General features: G+C 35.6%; 1 protein-coding gene across 3 annotated transcripts in view; it reads left to right on the forward strand.

Moving 5' to 3' along the window:
• Nucleotides 1–11,943, forward strand: part of LOC149805428 (uncharacterized) — an 89,098-nt gene extending 77,155 nt beyond the window's left edge. For 2 of the 3 annotated variants that reach the window (XM_089950005.1, XM_089950008.1), the window contains one exon: nucleotides 3,150–3,706. The gene's annotated coding sequence lies outside the window, so the exon portion shown is untranslated. Of the gene's footprint in view, nucleotides 1–3,149; nucleotides 3,707–7,213 lie in introns of those variants that run through there. The other variant, XM_089950007.1, reaches the window with a different exon arrangement.
• Nucleotides 11,944–15,740: the final 3,797 nt, after the last annotated feature.

The raw sequence follows: 15,740 nt of genomic DNA on the forward strand, positions 1-15,740 counted from the left end.
ACTGAGACATAACATCCAAGTTTTAAATGAAAACTTATTTTAATACAATATAGTTATGGTGAAATGATATACCTGTGCTGTTTGTCTAGTGTATTCAACATAGAGTGTGATACACGATCAATATACATATCAACCTAATGGTCTTTTCAGTTTTCAAAGGTCTGTTGTTAGTGGGGTGGTGCTGTTTTATATGTTTTGACATCGTGGTTGTATTTCCATTATGCGGATTACAGACAAGCATAGATTTATGATTTGTGCATATCACATTCTTATCCTTGACAAGATAAGACAAAAATACTTCTGAACAGACTAGTTATTAGTGAGTTTCCTTTTAGGCCATATCAGGCTGTTCCATTTGATCAGATGTAGGTATATTAGTTATCAGTGAGTTTTCTTTTAGGCCATATCAGGCTGCTCCATTTGATCAGATGTAGGTATATTAGTTATCAGTGAGTTTCCTTTTAGGCCATATCAGGCTGCTCCATTTGATCACATGTAGGTATATTAGTTATCAGTGAGTTTCCTTCTAGGCTATATCAGGCTGCTCCATTTGATCAGATGTAGGTATATTAGTTATCAGTGAGTTTCCTTTTAGGCCATATCAGGCTGCTCCATTTGATCAAATGTAGGTATATTAGTTATCAGTGAGTTTCCTTTTAGGCCAGATCAGGCTGCTCCATTTGATCAGATGTAGGTATATTAGTTATCAGTGAGTTTCCTTTTAGGCCAGATCAGGCTGCTCCATTTGATCAGAAGTAGGTATATTAGTTATCAGTGAGTTTCCTTTTAGGCCATATCAGGCTGCTCCATTTGATCAGATGTCGGTATATTAGTTATCAGTGAGTTTCCTTTTAGGCCATATCAGGCTGCTCCATTTGATCAAATGTAGGATATTAGTTATCAGTGCGTTTCCTTTTAGGTCATATCAGGCTGCTCCATTTGATCAGATGTAGGTATATTAGTTATCAGTGAGTTTCCTTTTAGGCCATATCAGGCTGCTCCATTTGATCAGATGTAGGTATATTAGTTATCAGTGAGTTTCCTTTTAGGCCATATCAGGCTGCTCCATTTGATCAGAAGTAGGTATATTAGTTATCAGTGAGTTTCCTTTTAGGCCATATCAGGCTGCTCCATTTGATCAGATGTAGGTGTATTAGTTATCAGCGAGTTTCCTTTTAGGCCATGTTAGGCTGTTCCATTTGATCAGATGTAGGTATATTAGTTATCAGTGAGTTTCCTTTTAGGCCATATCAGGCTGCTCCATTTGATCAGATGTAGGTATATTAGTTATCAGTGAGTTTCCTTTTAGGCCATATTAGGCTGCTCCATTTGATCAGAAGTAGGTATATTAGTTATCAGTGAATTTCCTTTTAGGCCATATCAGGCTGTTCCATTTGATCAGATGTGGGTATATTCTTGGTCCTGATACCTTTTGTTTTGCACTCATTTTCAGGTCTTACATTTTTAATGCATGGTGTCACTTATATATATATATATATATATATATATATATATATATATATATATATATATATATATATATATATATATATATATAAAATTAGGTGTTTTTGAAAAAACAGTCAGGTCAAACTAATTTCTGGAAAATGTAAAATTCCAGTAAACTAAATTACATTACTGTAACATGTAATGAAATAAAAATTTTAAACAAACAAACAAACAATTAAATCAAATCAGATATAAATTAAATCAAATATACATAACAATGTCAGGCAGTAAATAGGCTACAGTTATTTCTGATTGGCAGTCTTTATTTTTCCATGGAATTGAACAAAGAATAACTACCAATCTGTAATGATTATAACAAATATTTCACTGCGTGACACAAAAGAAGTGTAGCTGAAAAATTAAAGTAGACAAGATAAGAAGCAACAGGGAAGCTTAAACATTGTGATTAAATGATCAGTAAAGTATTGAAATGAGGAACCAGTCTGGAATGTTGGCTATCAGTGGCTGAACATGCTGACAGGATAAAATAATTGGCATGGAATTAGCTGAAGGGGGAGGGGGGTTGATTTCAAACAACACGAGTTAGTCATCTTGTATAAATTTGTTGAAGGCAGTTGGGATATTTGTCCATAATGGTTTTTTAATCTGACAGAAATTAGTACAGATTTTCATGACAGCTGTCTCAGATAATTCTCAACTTAAGGAATGAAATGCAAGCAACAAATAATCATTCATAGCTGCTGGATATTAACTTGTATCGATTCTTCACCTATTCTGTCACTATGGAAAAAGTATTGATGCATTGAAATGTCAAATAATCACTTCACCCTAATTACAATATTTTTAGAGCTTAAAAATAGCAAAAATTTAAAAAGTGATTTTGAACAACACATATTTATTTTCTAAACCAAAAATCGTTTGAAAGTAACAATGCAAATAATATTTTTCTGTACCTAATGAATTTTCTATCAGGGCATTTTTTCCAAAGTGGCAATGAAAGAAACTGGCATAAACAGGAGCAAAATTAATTCCAAGATAAAACTAAATATTTTTCATCTATTTTTTTTCTTCAATAATTTAAATATACCTTTGGAAACCAAAATTGATTTGGAGGTATGTCATTCACCACAAATTAATTGTTTTGACCTGATTGCAAGGGTTTATTGAATATAGCTTCAATATACTGATTTATGTGACAGATGGTATTTGGTGACCTATTAACAGTTCTGTAATAGGATAGATTTCAATGTGAGACTGAATTCCCAGCATTAACAAATTGAGTTTTTCACACAAATAAGAGAATTCAGTCTCGAGCTAAAATTGTGAGGAGAAAGAAATATTTGTTTTCTTATTACTCAAAAAGAATTATTTCTTTTACATGCAAAGTTTTGATACTCAAAAAAATAAATTTTTTCATGTATGAAAAATTGCTCAGATTAATGTAGTTTAGTGTAACTAATCTTCCTCTGCTGTGTACATAATTAAAAAAAGTATAAGTTTTTGTCAGTAATACTTACCCATCACTATTAATAAGCTTTACCTTCCTGCAATGGGAAAACCATGTACATGCTAGATGCACTAATTCCCTGTTGTAAAGATTTCTTAGAACATGTGCATTAAGTAAGGTCCAACCTATGTCATTGGCCTGTGCACTTTAGCGCCTCTCATTTCTTTTTCAGATGAACATTGTGTAACACATGAAAAACACTGTGAAGAGAAAAAAATATTTACAAGTGATGATTGTGCTAAAAACCAAGGCTTGAGCTTCATCATTCTTTTTTAGTGAAATTTTCTTCTTTCTGTAAAAAATTGTTTCATAAGATAACTGTTAATCTTTAATCAGTACATTTCTCATAACAAGCCACCTATCCACCCTATTCCTACAGAAGAATGTGTGGCATTGTGGTGGTAATATGCAATGCAATGTTCATAGTTTGATGGGAGTCGCAATGTTATTGTGATTATTGTTATTAATGCAATGACATGGTTACAGCATGAAATCTCTGAATGGTTGGTTTTTGGTTGATTTCTAGGCACCCTAAATGTTTCATATATTCACCATAAATCAAACTAATGTTTTTGTATTATAATTCATTCACAAATAAAACAAATATGTGACATCTTTGTTTTTCAATACAGATCAGTACTAAAGAGTAACAACAGGCTTATACAACCATTGTTGTTATTATATTTCCTATGTCGTTTGCTATACTAAAGTTTTAAAGAGGTCTCAGATCTCAGATAAATGTGGGTATAAGACCCATGGGACACTCACTCAATTTGTACATCATAAATGAAATGCACATGAATTGATAGATGTCCCCTTTTTTAGTCTGTGTTATGACAACATTTGGAACTTGTTGAAAGTTACTGCACAAATAAAAGAACGAAAACATGTTCTTCTTCAACTTCTGAATCAGTTAGGTCTCAGATTATGCAAAAAAATTAAGCTGGAATTGATTGTCTTCCAATAAACACAGCATCTTCCATGCGAGATGTTTCCATCTGTGAGCTGTAATAGATAATTCTCAGAGGATCAATGTGTGCTCCCCTGAATAGAAAAATTGGAGCAGCGCCCTTTTGGATAATGTGTTCTATAAAGAATGCAGCTTCCATTGTAAAGGGCACTAAGCTTCCTGTGTCTGACTGCACCCTTCCCCCTCCCAACCATAGGATGGTGAGGAAGCACTGTTCCAAGATCAAGCACAGTAAAACCTGTGGTGTTGAACTGACCCCTAATGTGGAGACTGCTTGTTCATCCCCAATGGAGGAGGGGTAGGATTCCCATAGTATCCAACAAGGTCAGGCAAAAAGCAGCTCACACAAACCAAAGAGGGTTAGATGTCACTTTAACTCTTCTTGTTCTGAGTAAAGTACCCTCAAATCTAATTTTGATTGACTGTAAGTGACCAGTCACAGGGGTTTGGGCACTGACCAGTGGTCACTGGATTTCATTCACTGATCACAACCATGCATCACTGACTGGACAACAGTCACAGGTCACCCAACAGCCATGTACTGAATACCAGACTTAGAAGCATGCTGAATCTATTTATAGCATCAATGATAGGGGTTCAGACAAACACCCCCCTCAATTATCTTGCCTACTTATCAAATCACGGGGACGATAATCTGCTTTTATGCGTGCCCGTGGGATAGAAAATCAAGCTGATGTACATTCCACTCCCATGTTCACTTTTAACCCTTTGGGTATGAGGAATTTCCCCCTCATCAAGGAAAAGAGCAACTATTGATGTTGTAAATGTGACTCCTGCATGTACAAGTGATGAGGTCTGACAACAAAAGTTCCACAGAAAAGGTCATCAAAGAATTACCAGTACTCTAACATAACCTGATTTAGCCATGGGTCTGCCACAATTCCAACATTACCTGGTCATAATATATATTAGGAGTTCTTCTATTACCTAGTAAATCTAGTCCTCCCAGGTGGAAAAACACATTAACATGACTGAGCTTGTTTTAGGACGTGATGTTCTGAAATGTCATTTGCTTACTGAGATGGTAAAAAGACAAGTGATCTTCCTTTGGGTACAGGAGTTGGTGCCAAATCCTGTCATTCTTCCTTTGCAATTACTTCCTCTTGTCCTTGTCAACATGCTTATTCAGAGATCTCACAAATACCTATCAGTTTTGTATATATCTTAAATCAGAGTAATCCAAGGAGTGTTCTCATCGTAAAAGAAGTGCCATCTGTTCTCTCACTGAATTTTATCCTTCATCATAGAATAATATTTTGCACATTTTTGTCCTATATGCTTTAGGTTTTATGCTAAACATGTGGTGCCATTTAATTCTCGATACTAGTGGCATAATCACCCCACCTGCATTACATACACAGGATGCCAGTCAGACCACACTTGTTGAAATATGTAACTTTGGTCTGATGACAAATGGGTTATTATTTTTTGTGAAATAATTGTCCCAGACCAAGTACAAGACCTTGACATTAACAGGCTTTACTTCTCTCACAATGACAACTCCATCTTCACCTAAGCCTTGTACAAGTCATTACAATGCAGGGCATCTCAATAATGTCTTCCATATGCATGGACAGGAAACCCTTCCACATGAAACAACATAGGTCAAAGAGTCATGGCCATTGGTTGCATGCTTAAGCTGGTCGCTGTGGTTATCTTAAAGCAAGCTGAGCTTAGCTTAGATTCAAGCAGTGAGACCTCCTTTAGCAGACATGTTTGGAAGTCGGTCTTGCATGGAAGTTGGTCTTGCACATGACTCGAGTGCTACTACAGAGCAAACAGGAAACCCTTCCATGACATGAAACAACTAGGTCACAAAGTCATAGCTATTGTTTGCATGCTCAGATTGGTCTCTCTGGTGGTCTTTCTGCAAACTAAGCTTAGCCTAAATCAAAGCAGTGAGACCTCCTTTAGCAGGCATGTTTGGAAGTTAGTATTGCATATGGCTGTATTCTTTTACTTTCCATAGCTGCTTCTATCAACAACAAGTTTTTTGGCAGAGGTGCTTTCCTATGTATGCCACTCAAAGATCACAACTTGGCAGCCTTAAAGGCCTAGGCTTTGTCTTCCCTCTCCTGTTCCATGGCAACATAGAGGATATAAGGATGCATACCATTAAGGAGGCTAGCCGCTATTAGATTCAGTGACCCAGCACCCTATCTGCACTTTCCAAATGGGACTAGACCAGAGCAATGGAAAGGACCTTTTAAGACATCTCAACTGTGAACACTTCTCCAAACCTAACTCTTTGTCAAGGGCCTTGTTTCCCCTACAGAGTTGTTTATTGCTAAAAATTCACCATAGTTTCAGTGGAATTCATCATAAGATAATGAACTATGGTTTCAGGGTACAGAAAAAGTCAGCATAAAACCTGTATGCCTGAGTCCTTTTAATTTATTAAGCTCTTAACTTAAACACTGAAGTGTATTAAATTCTCTAATGCATTCATTTCAAGCATCTGTATGATTATGAGTGAGGCCATTTTATGCAAGTTTCATGTTGTGATTGATTAATTGTTGAGATAAACCAATTGCATTGTTACTGTAAATAACATGTTACGGTACTAACAGTGACCAATGTATACAAAAAGATTTGTGATCCTGCCTGAACCAGTTCATGCAAATTACTGTTGGTATAGACAAGAGCAGGTTGTCTGCTAATTAGAAGATCAGTGATGCTAGAAGTAAGCCACATACATACATGTACTTTGTGAGTTCCTTTAAAATTGTTATTGTTGGACCAACTGTCATTGTTAGATGGCATACTCTAAAAACACAATGTGATCATTATTTTGTATTAAGACATGAAATCCAATTTTTACTTTTTGCTTCAGCTCATATCTCTTATCAACAAGGACAAATGCAATCTTATACCATCCCAGCATTATGTTCACCTGTGCATGCTTTTAACTGTTTAATGGATTAAACAGACTTGGAAAATAGGTGTATCTTAACAGTCTTCAGGACGAACTGTGTGATTTTCTATCCATGGTATTAGATACAAGGTAAAATTTTGTATGTTTAAATTTCTCAAGAATATCATAAATACCTGTAATATTCAGCAATTAAAAAAGATAATCACAGGGAAGAATCTGACCTGTGAAATCTTTTCAGCAAGTAGAGAGTCAATCCATCTTAGGGACTCTTGTTCAGTGTTAATGTTGTTTATATAACTGGCCCGTATAGGTTTAATTGCTGTGGCATTTTATTTACTTTTATGAATAAAATTAGCTATTCAAATTTCAGGATCCTGAATGGGCCAACCAGGAGTTTCTGATGACTGAACTGGATTAAGAACCAACCAAACTACAAGGAGTTAAAATCAAAATGGATCCATTCTGCAACTTGTTCCAGCTATTTCCAATTCATTATCATCCATGTCCATTAAACTTGTTCGTGTATTTTGTGTGTGAAGAAACATGGAGAAATAGTATAATGATTTTAAGACACCTGCACAAATAGATAAATAGATGTCATTTCCGGTCTCCACTCACCCTTTTCGTAAAACACAGGGATCATACATTCTGTCTCCACTCTATAACTTTAAAGCCATTTGAGATTGAGGGATAAAACTTTGGAGGTGTGTCATCAAAATTAAGTCATATTTGGGGGTAGGGTGTCTTTTCTTCGAGGTCAAAGTTGCAGGTCAGTTTTTCAAGTTTTCTATAATTTCCTTCTTGATGTTCAAGAATTTTAAAACCACTCGAGTTTAAGACATGCAACTTTTCTTGTACCAGATTTGAGTAATTGAACACTCAGGGTCATTATTTGAAGGTTTCATGTACACTTTCCTTTCCACTCATTAGCTTTGGAGCCATTTAAGATAAAGTGATAAAACTTGAAATACTTGTATATTATAACTAATGTGTGTCCCATACCACATTTGAGAGCCTGTATTTATGGTCTAGATTACATGAAAAGGTATTTTAAATTTACCATCACACTTTTCCTCTCCGTTCTATAACTTCATAGTTGCTCGAGATCAAGGGATATTATATCAATACAGGGCATGTCTCAGACCACGTTGGTGTTCCTATCTTCAGGGTCAAGGCCACATGTCAGAATTGCATTTTCAGCAACATTTTCTCTTTTGCTATGTAATTTACTGTCTTTTTAATGGGTGCAGTTTGATACACATATATGTTATATATTGTCACTTAAAGACCGTGGCTTTCCTCATTTGACGTCTTTTCAAGGGTATGGTCTTAAGTATTCAGTTTTTGGTTTGTTTGATTCATTTTTTGAAGCTGTGTGAGGTTCAAGGATGAACCATGTTACATTTCCTCTGTTTCTTTGTTTAATGGCATCTCATGATCTCCATCTGGGTTTTGTTATCACAGTTGAGGCCAATCATAAAGTTTTCACTGTCAAAAGTCATGGTCATATTTCATTGTACACTTTTATAACCTATGCCACAGGATGTGGGAAAAAAATTCCACTGAATTCATTTGTCTGGTTTGTTCATAAAAAAGTCTCGATTTAGGTTCACAGAAAAATCCAGAAGCATGCGAAAATTGATGAGCAGGACATCTTGCTTTCATTGCCCCATCCTGTTTTTATGTCATACAGTATTTATGGTATGAAAAGATAGTCAAAAGCCCTTTCCTGAGAAGTGCTAGAAAAGTAACAATTCCAAGGATGCATCAGTAAATTGTTTTCATTCTTTTAAATGTGTTAACATTCCATAGTCATTTAAGACTGTTGTAACAGCATATTAACATGTCTAGCAGAAGGCCTGAAGGCTGTTATCAGAGCTTATTAGCTCACCTGACAGAAGGCCTGAAGGCTGTTATAAGAGCTTAGTAGCTCACTTGGCAGAAGGCCTGAAGGCTGTTATAAGAGCTTAGTAGCTCACTTGGCAGAAGGCCTGAAGGCTGTTATAAGAGCTTATTAGCTCACCTGGCAGAAGGCCTGAAGGCTGTTATAAGAGCTTATTAGCTTCCCTGGCAGAAGGTCTGAGGGCTTTTGTGGAATGTCTTGTCTATCCATCAGTATTCACTATTTTTCACTTCAGTCTTTTCTTAAACCACTGTGCAGAAATCATTTTTGTATGAAGCATCTTAAAATTTGCATCAGTGATGCCAATCTGCCATTAAACATGGCAGCCATTACTTGAAATATAACTAAAGAAAGAAAGACCTGAGATGACTTGGGGAAAAATAGCTCAACAGAATTGGACCAGATTTAAGAGCAAGTGTCAATTTCTGATCAGCAATCAAGTAACACCATTGTTACTAAAACTGTAAAAACCTTTAAACTTCACAAAAACTGCTCAGTGATGGAGTTCCAGTGATTTGATTAAAATCAAAACGTAGTTACTTGCAGTAGAATTCCAAGTACTCGATTGCAAAAATCTATTTTCTGATAATTGGTGAAAAATAGAGAATCCTCTGACCATGAAATTTATTGTAATATGCAGCCTTTGTTAACAGAAATCTCCATAATAAAACAGATCACTGCTGTTTCCTCTTACACTGACTATTGTACTGATGTCTGCAGGCAAAGCAATCTTGGATTCACTTGGGCCTCTTGTTACAAAAAGCATTAATCTAAGAACTAAATATTGCCATTGCATTTGGTAAAAAAAAGTTGTCTCAAAACTAACAAGCTTTCCATAACAACATTACATCTATATCCTTATTTGAACTCGTATCCAAAATTAATTTTTTGCTATAAAAGTTGAACTGACAGATCTTGGGATAAAGATGTGTTTTGCGTTAAAACATGGTTGTTTTGACCTGCTTTCCAGGGTTTATTCAGTTCGACAAAATAGCTGACTTGTTTCTTTAAAATGAGAGATTTTGTATGAGCTTCTGCTCCCTAACAGGTTTAGTTTCATTCTTATGGGGGTTTGTGGATGAATTTCAGCTGTGTATTTGAATACTTTCAGTTGCTTGTGATCAACAGGCTATTAAGTTTGAAGGATGAATTGACAGCTTAAACCAATGAATATGTAAAGACCAGGTAAAGTTTCAAAGAAAATAAAGTAAGAGTTAATAAACAGACATTGTGTCCTTTGGTAATTTATCCCTTGCCTGTGAAGCAAAGGCAAAGCATGGGAATTAGATTTACAATGCTTTTGCAATCATTGTCATTTTTAACATTTGTGTTAAGTTTTTGCATTTCCTCAGTTTCTCTGACATTATAGTCATGGAACTTTATGGTTGTATTCAAAATGGAGTGTACAACTCACCATGGACAAAAGTAGGTCATGGTGACCTACTTTTTGGTTCTGTTCAAAGTATTGGGTACTATTTACCATGCGCAACATTATTGGCTAACTTTTCATGATCCACTAATTACTTTTAAGTTTATTGCACTTAGGTAGGTTTCTCTTATTCTGTTGTATGTAGAGTCATGAAACTTGATTTTTCATCATAATGATTCACTTTCGAGAGTACTTTTCACCATAGGTAAATATAGGTCATGGTGACCTTCTTTTATTGCTCTAGTAATTTTGCCAGGCAGGCAAGTAATAGCATTGTGCATATTTTTTCCCCCACCATATCCACACCTTATAACATGACTAGTCACTATTGTATTTACTGATGTATATTCCACACCCAACTGCAAAAAGCATAGACTTCGATCTGCTGGCACATTATGCACCGGGGTCTATGCAGTTTGCAGTTGATCAGTGTTATACACAAACAGGTATGGAAACTGAATCACATTTAAAGTGCACATTAACAGTGACATTTTAAGCCTTTTGTTTGTTAACGGACATTTTAAGCCATTTGTTGTTTACTTTTTTATGGGTATGATTGACCATTACATTTGTTATGTATCTGAATACCTTTAGTTGCTTGTGATCAACAAGCAAGTTAGTTTGACGGCTCAGCAGTGAGATGGACAATGATAATTATACCTTTTTTGTACATGTACAGTCTTCATTATGATGTATTAACTACATTGGGCATTTGTCTGTTTGCCATTGTTCAGATGGAATTATGGCCTGGGCATTAAAATTTTCATTGTCAGCATTTTTTCACCAGTTTTTAACCAGCAATGTTATGACATAAATTTCAGTTTATTTCCAACTCATTTGTCATTTTAGCTTGATCATAGATATAGATTTGTTAGGAAATCATTATGCATACTATTTCAAGAAAGTAATATGTTGCAAAAACAACATTCAGCTATTTTATAATCCTCTTAAGAGTGTTTCCATTTCATCTCTTGGTACAGATTTAAGGCATCACAGACTTAGTTAATTGAAACAAAGTGCTTTTTGATGACACTGTTATCAGGTCCAGATGCCCCTGTAATCCCAGTTAAGTTTAAGACAAGAGCATTTTTGCCTTTTTTGCCTAAAAGTTAAAGGTAGTATTGCAAAGAAAAAAGGATGCATTGCAGTACAATTATTAATAGCTGTTCAATCTGTTCACCAGCCCTAATGTATATACAGTTACTGATGTAGTTTTTGTCTCACACATTCATTAAGAGTTTGTAAATTGATTGAAACAAGATTGTGCTTATTCATGTGATCAGATATGTGTTCAAGCATTGAGATTAGATAGTAACTGTATTCAACTAGTGAGATTAGATTTTAACTGTATTCAGCTAGTAGGATTAGATAGTAACTGTATTCAACTAGTGAGATTAGACTGTAACTGTATTCAACCGATGAGATTAGATTGTAAATGTATTCAACTAGTGAGATTAGATTGTAAATGTATTAAGCTCATGAGATTAGATTACGACTGTATTCAGCTAGTGAAATTAGATATTAACTGTATTCAGCTAGTGAGATTAGGTTACAAATGTATTCAACCAATAAGATTAGACCAAAACTATTCAGCTAGTGAGATTAGATTACAACTGTATTCAGCTAGTGAGATTAGACTGTAACTGTATTCAGCCAATGAGATTAGACTGTAACTGCCTCAGTATTATAACTTTAGTTTGTTATGCATTATTTAACATATATCTTTAAATTTGTTTCAAAATTTATTAAACAGGATTTTTTAATTTAACCCATGTCATGTAGTACTTTTTATCATTTTATACCATCTAGTGCCAAAGCATTATTTTTATTCTGAAAAGAAAACTAAGAGTACAGCAGTGTTGTATAGAAATTGGAGCACTGGAAGGATTGCATTCTCTGTCAGCACCCTTTCCACTAAATGAAAGGAGTCTTTGATGTGGTGTTATCACTTGGAAATCCTATGCTTATTCAATTCTTTGGCACTACATACCACTTTTTTGTGGATGTGCCATAATTTTATTTGTAAGACTTCAGCAAAACAGATTTAGAAACCATAGTGAAGAACAAACAAACTCTGAAATGGAGACATAAACCCGATTGCTTTTAACTTGCCAAGCTTGAAGCCAAGTGAGCTTATGGTTTGGTCCCATGTTCAGCATGTATCATTTATTGTGTTTATCTATCATTAACTGCCAATTTTTAACTAATCAATAACCACAGTACCAGTTTAGATGACATCAGCAAAGTATATCCTGGTATGAAGGCCTATTTGTGCAAGTAATTACACTCCACCATCATGCATAAAATGGCTGCTGTGGCACTGGCAGCCATGTTGAACATCAGATCAGCACCATCTTCAATGAATAACCACAATACATCTTAAGATTTCTGCAGGTGAAAACCCCATGTTGAGATAACTATCTGTTGAGGAGTGGTAGCAATATTTTCATTATGGAAACTGTAGCAATCATACTGGATGAACAATTTACAATGTACATTATAATTTGGATTAACTAGACCGTCTGATAAATCTGTGTGCAAACTTTCATGGCCATTATCCAGGCAGTTTGGTAACAGTAGCAATAGCAAAATTGTGCTAACAGATGGATGGACAACAAACGGTCTCATAAGCTCTTCTGGTCTATGGACAGACGAGCTTAAAGAAAAATACAACACTTGACAAAAGTTAACCATAGTTTAGAGCACTATGACATAACTGCTTATGATACTGATCTGCCATCAAATATGGCAGCCATTACCAAAGACAGAGAAACCTTTATGACATTTTCATTAACAGCTCAACAGAATTTGACCATGTTTTCATCCTTTGACCCCCAAATCAACAGGATCCTTTGCCTTATGTTCAAGTCTGCTACAAAGCTTGGTAACTTGATAAAAAAATATTTTTGTTCCATCACTCACTTCGACCTTTAGACCCCGATATCAATGGAGTTCTTCCTGAACATAAGTGTAAGCAGCCACAGTTGGTCATTATAGATGATGGAGAACTCAAGTTACTGTGCAGAAACAATATACGTTCTTTCCATGACCTTGACCTTTTTGCCCCCAAAAACCAATAGGGTTTGTCTTTCTCCCGTATCAGCTTAATAACTGTGTGTGTGATATGGATTTTTATTTATAGCTTTAAAAAGTTTTCAGTCATATTGCTACGATGTCTGCAGTATGACAGTTTATAGTGATGTCAGGCACCAGAGCATCATGCCAGACATGTAGTATCATGTCCTTTTTTTTGTTGTTGTAACTGGTGGAGGAAGAACCCTGGAAAACCCCGGGAAGAACCACCAACCCACAAGAAGCTACTGGCAAGCTTTCTCACGTACTAACATTAGCCGAGCCTGAGACTCGAACCCACGCAGACAGCAGTGAGATGGCAGTGATCCGGAACAGTTAGCGCTTTACATCACGCGGGGCCCCTAGTATCATGTCCTACCCAGTCACATTATCCTGACGCCAGGTCCACCAGTCCCAACTCTAACCTCTTAATGCAGAGCGCATAATGAGGCAGCTGTTAGTACCATTTTTTAATAACTTTTTGGTATGACTTGGCCATGGTTCAAATGTGTGACCTCCAAGGTGGATGCTCTAACCATTGGGCCCCTGGAGCAGTCTACTGACCTGTGATCTTAATAACTAAAGCTACAAGATAAATCAATCAAACTAGGTTTGTTGTCTCAATAATTGGGATACTAACCTCAAAACCAAGGCTAAAAGGTCTTCAAGATCAAGTTCACAGGTCAATTGTTTTCTGTCACTTTCTTATCTACTCCATAAATATAGAGCCCTTTGACAGAAATGAAATAATCTTGGTATAATTATATGTTATAATTAGAAGGTGTGTTCTGTACCACATTCAGTGCTCTATCTTCATGGTCAAGTTAATGTCATTATTACAAGTTTTCCATAAACACAGTGGATTCCACTTTGTAACTTAAAGGCCATGCCATGTGATAAATGAAACTTATTATTTTTACACGTAATCACTTGCTAAGAAAAATGGATTGTTCTCAACAACTTTCACTCTAAGTTCTGAGACCAAAACTTTGTTGATGGTTTGCACTTTAAATAAAAGGTCAAAGGTCAAGGTCAAAGTAAATGTTTAATAAGAAAATAATGGTTTAAGAACCATAAGTTCAGTACTAGACCACATAGCATATCCAAATCTGTAGAAGATTTAAACATCTTGCAAGAAACCTACTGACTTTGACAACAATGAATCCAAGGTAAGGTCACTGAGACCTGTTGGTCTATACAGGAGTGTTAAACAGGGTGGTGGTACATAAACAATAAAAACCTACAAAAACAATAAAGCCAAAACAAAAGCAAGAACCTTGAAATATTTTTGCTGGTCTGATACTACCCGATGAGTACCTGGGAAGACTTGACAAATTGGTTATTTTTAAGAAAATGCAGACTGACTTTCTGTGAAGCTTACTCTACTTGCATATGTATTTGAAATATGAAATAAGCTGGGGTCAGTTTTAATTTCTGTACTGGTCATAGAACTTACGGGATGGCCTGCTGTCCTTCATCTATCCATTCAATAGCATAAGTTTGTTATCATCACTCATCCTAAACTACTTAGAATGTAAAGTTTGCCTCTCATTAGGAAAGGGTTATAGGCAAAGAGAGATAATTCAATTTCATGTTTTTTATTTGACCATACTATGCTGACCATTGCCATTCCTAAATATGTCTGGTTTGTAAGAGAGAGAGAGAACTCTTTAGAAGGAAAAATGCCAACAAGAAAAGAATAATGCAGAAAATGAAAGAAGAAACATAATTTATACTCTTTTTAATATTAAAATCAAATTTTAACATTTTCAACAACTCTGCTAGAGAAAATAAAGAACAAACATAATCTAGACTATTTTTAACATTTAGACCAAATTTTAACATTGGCAACAACCCTGCCAGTAAGCCAATTCCTTACACCAAGTCTAGTTGGTGCTAAATGGAAACTATTCCACTCTGACATCCAATGTGGCCATTTTGAAAATCTTTTTATCACAACTTCTTAATGGCTGCTCATATCAACATGGTATTTCCACTAAGAGACTTGTGATGTCTATCTGTCTGCTTACACGAAAACAGTGCCATGATGATAATCCAGTATGGCTGCTGTGGTGAAAATTGTATTGCTTATCCTGGATAGAAAGTTCTATCAACATGGAGTTTTCACCTGAAGATTTCAAATGATGGCTGGCTGGGCCTTGATGAAAATGGTGCCAATCTGGCATCTAATAAGGCCACAATCTGGAAAATCATGTTTTCTCTGCTCCTTCCATATGAAAAGACTTGCCAACATTGAATCTTCACCAGACGACTTCTCATGATGGCGATTCAACATCCCACTGTGGTCATCTTAAAAATCTTGTCACTAATCCACCAGAGTGGATGGCAATATTGACAAGAAGTTTACACCTAAAATGCTTCATATGATATCTACCTAGTCCTAAGGGAAACTGGTGGTAATTTTACACCAATATTACTGCCATGACAACTATCTTGAAAATCTCATTATCACTAATCCATCTAAAAAGACCA

Source organism: Sinohyriopsis cumingii, chromosome 2 (genome assembly GCF_028554795.1).
Source record: "Sinohyriopsis cumingii isolate HCF-2022 chromosome 2, ASM2855479v2, whole genome shotgun sequence".
In the NCBI taxonomy this organism is placed as follows: domain Eukaryota; kingdom Metazoa; phylum Mollusca; class Bivalvia; order Unionida; family Unionidae; genus Sinohyriopsis; species Sinohyriopsis cumingii.